Source organism: Setaria italica, chromosome III (assembly GCF_000263155.2).
Source record: "Setaria italica strain Yugu1 chromosome III, Setaria_italica_v2.0, whole genome shotgun sequence".
NCBI classification, from domain to species: Eukaryota; Viridiplantae; Streptophyta; class Magnoliopsida; order Poales; family Poaceae; genus Setaria; species Setaria italica.
In genome coordinates this window covers 50,264,852-50,269,567 of record NC_028452.1, presented here as the reverse complement: position 1 = coordinate 50,269,567, position 4,716 = coordinate 50,264,852, and the positions used below count along the sequence as shown (strand labels likewise).

General features: G+C 42.0%; 1 pseudogene; it reads left to right on the top strand.

Moving 5' to 3' along the window:
* The first annotated feature begins 286 nt into the window (after positions 1–286).
* LOC111256787 lies at positions 287–2,667 on the top strand (annotated as a pseudogene).
* Positions 2,668–4,716: the final 2,049 nt, after the last annotated feature.

Below are 4,716 nucleotides of genomic sequence, written 5' to 3'. Positions count from 1 at the left end.
GCACTATTTTTCTGAGTTTAAGTTGCCATATGTTTTGAACACCTTATTATGATAGCTCTAGCTATGCTTTGATTGTTTGCTATTATCAGTGGGTGTGTGATCCCGGCAAGGCCTTTCTCTAATGGTGCAGGAACTTTATGTTCAAACATTTAATTCCTTTTAGACGAGTCCTTTTGTTGCAACATTACTTGTAACTTGAGCTCGAATATGACAGACAAGCTGAGACCTTCTTTTAGCTGTCTTAACATCCCATTTATCACTGCTTCAGATTTGTCACCTAGTAGGGATGCCTTCGCTCTCCCCTACAATGACTGAGGTATACAGGTTGGAAACTTGGAATCAAGTAAAAACTAAAAAGTAATGATAGCCCATGTGTGTTGTCAAAATACTTGTTTGTTTACTATTTTTGTTTAGTTATAAGCTGCACAGCTATGTAATTTTGAGGTTCATGTACGTCGACTAGGATACGGCTACCATCGAGATGGGGATCCATGGAAGAGGACTAAGATTATCCATAGAGAGGGTCCAGAGGAGATTAAAGTTGGCAAGGCACGCATTTCCTGGTGTGAATGAGCCAAGGAGGCATTTGCTCTGTGCTGATATGATCTTGATTTATACTTAACTCGTGTTTTCTTTAATTAGATTATTGCTGTAACTGTGGAAGAAGAGGGGGGCATCAAGAAATTTAAGGATCACAAGCGTTCATTTACTTCTGCATCTGCAGCTTGAAAGGGGCATCCAAGGCTCCTGAGCCAAATGTGACAAAAGCTGAAGAAGCTATTCATTCAGGGGATCACATAATCTCCAGTCCAGCTGCCAACAAATTAGCAGAACACAACAATGTATTCATCTAGCTCTTCAGCTCCACAAGGAATGGACTTCTTGAACTTTGTGTGCACATACAGGTCCCTTTGTCTAGAATAAAAGGTACTGGTCCAGATAGGCGTATTTTGAAGGCAGATATTGAGGATTATTTGGGTATGTTTTTTATTTTCATATGTACCAAAAAAAAGAATCCTCACGTAATGATCAGTCATGATTGATGATATGTTTGTTTATGCAAGCAAAAGGAGTGATCCTCATTAATGTTCCGTTTATGTTTAATGAAGCTTCTGTAACCAAGGGTGCCAAGAAGGAAGTTGCAGCAGCTCCTTGCCTTGGCTATGTTGATCTTCCAAATACACAAATATAGAAGGTATAACCAATGGCATAGAATTGTTCCATGGTATTTTCTTGTTCTGGTTCGTACTTCTCTTAACAATTTGTAATTTCCCTAGGTCACCACTAACTTGCTTGCTCCAGTCAAAGCAATCCACACCACTATCTGACAGTTGATAATTGTGTCAACAACTTATTAAGTACATTTTGAGGCTAAACTTTGTGCAAATATTTTCATGTTTTATCTTCAGATGAATATAACGTGTTATGAGTCATTTTCTCAACTAATTACTAAAGGTCTCATGTTTTCAGTCTTTTTTGGCAAAACTAGCCTCATTATTTTCTAGAAAGATTCTTTCATGGAACATTCTTTATGTAATTGTCATTCAAAGTTGAGGAGTCAGTTGAATCCTCTTCAGAATTGTTTGGTTTCGGTATCTGGTACTTAATAAAAGGTGGGAACATTCTACATCTATTCAAGGGTGGGAAGAAGATATCTACAAATGATCATCTTAATAATTAAGGTGTTTTGGTTTTATGGTACCCGTTTATCGTAGTGTACACTTCGCTTGTGCATTTCGATTTTTTCCTTCCCAAATAAATTGTTGTTTGGGAAGGGACTATGTTCATGGTTTGCTTGAGTGCTAGGAAAGCAATTCTCATGTAATTCTCTGTGTCCAGTGCAATTTTGAATTGATTGCTGTGCAATTCGCAGGCTGTAGCTGCTGTTCGCAAGGTTCCCAGTGTAACAGCTCTTGGATGAATGATTTTATCAACCGGTAAGAAGTGGATAACAGATTAAACTTTGGGGCTCATTTTTCTGCTTACGTTGCGATGCACTTAAATCTATTTTTCATCAGGTATCATAATGTGAATATCTGATATGTTGCTGTACAAACAGAGCATGGCTTCTTTGTCCCAGTAATTAGAGTAGGCTGTGTTAATTAGGGTAGGCTGTGTTGTTACTATCAAATCGAGTCATTGTTTATCATCCTATGTTCTTGTTGTCCTTTAACTTGTGTTTGTTTTATAGGATGCAGACAAGAAGGACCTAGGTACTATTTGCTGACGATGGAAGCAGTTGGCTCAAAATGCACGGGATAAACAGCCTGAAACCAGAATATTACAAGGTATGAACTGGAATCTATCCGGGGATGTATTGAATAGTATCTTTCCTTATCAATGGACACACTATGCTTTGCAGGGTGTCAAATTTGGGAGGTCATTTCTGAATTAAGCAGTTCTGCATCATTGTGAGTTCCACATTCAGCCATTTTGGCTAATGGCTCGGGACCTCCGGAATGGTAGGTCTTTGCTACTACTACGCTAATAATAACCGAATAATCTTGCACAGTTTTCATTTTTGTTTGAGGCATAGATGTCCATGTCCTTCAAGGAAGAAACTATACTCTGTTACGCTGTTGATTGTATTGGAAATTTACAGGTGCAGCGGAGAAGAGTGGTTCCTGGACCTGCAAGCATGAGGTTGGTTCATGGCCACCACTTTGAGCTGCTATAACCGTGTCACTGCTAGCATCTTATGTATCTAAAAGTCTCCTGCTGGGAGAAGTCTCCTACTCTCCTGCAGCAACCATCTCCGAGTGCAGGGCTGGTGAGCAATTTTTTTTCCTTTTTTTTTATATATTACGTGGCACCCACAGCCAATGAGCCCATTGGAGCAAAACTAAAAATCCAGCGTCATATGTGGCATCATCGTTGAGCACGCATCACACTCTGGATGCCCTAAGTGGTTTGCACCTTTTATTAAACTGCTGACTGATTATAATTGTCCATTCGATTCTACGCGGGGGCCATCAATGTAGAATGCTCAAGGCGGTGATGGTTACATGAAGAACCCAACCCCCATACTGCCTTAGACATGATCCCATTCTTTTTGTAGGATTTCTTTTTCATAAGTAATAAACAAGGTCTAGCACAGGTCCACAACCATGTCCCATTCCTGGTGTTGTCTTCTTTCTCTGTTTGTGCTATTGTGAAACAAGATTTTGATACCATTGGATAATTTATAATAAATATGGATTATGCAGGAGCAAGATTTTGACATAACCGGCTAATTCATACAAATAAATAAGGCTTACCACAAATCATGTCCCGTACTCTTCTTTCTCTCTGTTTGTAATATGCCTGGAGCAAGATTTTGACATCACCGGATAATTTGGGTGCAAGAAGGGATTGGTACTTGTGGTCCTATCATTATCTTTCCGATTTGATATCAACCGAATACTTCCATAATATTGAGTTCAAATTTTGCAATTGCTGCTTTTATCTTTCCAGTGTCTATTTGTTGTCCTTACTTTCACCCTAGATGGTCACGATGTCGGTAGTCATTTATGCATGTGTCGTCTTCAGGTAAAAGAAAGAGGAAAAGGTTCTTTTAGCCCCGTAATTACCGTCTGAGTTTTGGTTTTGCTCCTCTAACCAAAATACAAGGAACTGGTCCTCCCTCAATCAACCTTTTAAACTTTTTATTGAGCAAAGGAGTTGTGTTGCTATTTTCGTCAAAATATGTATAGTTTGGAAATGGAATAAGAGTGAAAAAATAGCATCAAGTTTTTTGTTACAATTGTTGTTAACATTTTTCAAAATGTATGATTTTTTATTGCCCATAACAACACAAATGGCATGATCCAAAGGAAAAGAGCCCAACGTGAGTGATGAGTTGGGCCTGTGTTAGGTCTGGCCCATTTAGCTACCGCCTCCCTCCCCTTCCTTCCCTTCTTTTACTCGCGATTCCCTGCCGCCGCCGCCGCAACACATCTAGGGCTTCGAGAGGGTGAGGTTAGGGTCACGGCGAGATGGAGAGAGTTCAGGTCAAGCTAGTGGAGGAGGTGGCGGGTGACGGCGACATGCGCGGCGTCGCACATAAGCGCCACCGCAAGCACGAGGTACCCAAGAAGGAGGAGAGGACGAAGAAGCACAAGGGACCCAAGAAGGAGGAGGAGAGGACGAAGAAGCCCAAGGGACACAAGAAGGAGGAGAGGACGAAGCAGTACAAGGGACCCAAGGAGGAGGAGGAGGAGGAGAGGACGAAGAAGCCCAAGGGGCCCAAGAAGGAGGAGAGGACGAAGCAGCACAAGCGCAACTTGGCGATGAAGCTCAACGGCGACGAGGCGTTGAAGCTCAAGGGCGACGAGGTGATGGCGAAGCTGATGGGCGCCGGATCCGAGCAGGAAGGTGGGAAGAGGAGGAAGACGTTGCGGTTGAGCCAGGAGCTCCTGGAGTACCTACGGACCAAGGAAGTGATGGGCTTCATAGCGACCGAGATGCCTCGCCCCGTCTGGCCAAACATCTCAGGAGAATTGTTCGACCAGAAGCTCAAAGAAGAAATAGCCGCTCAATTTAAGGAGAACAGAGAATTCGACGCCTACGTCCTCTACCAGTACCGCACCAAGGGCTACGCGGAGATCGATCTCACCGACGACGAGGAGGACGAGGAGGAGGTGTAGGATCGTCTGCTTGTGGTAAAGAGTTAATAATTTATTTGCGACCTGTGTCTCCTTAAGTTGTAATAGTATCTTGTGCTCTTTATTATGATGT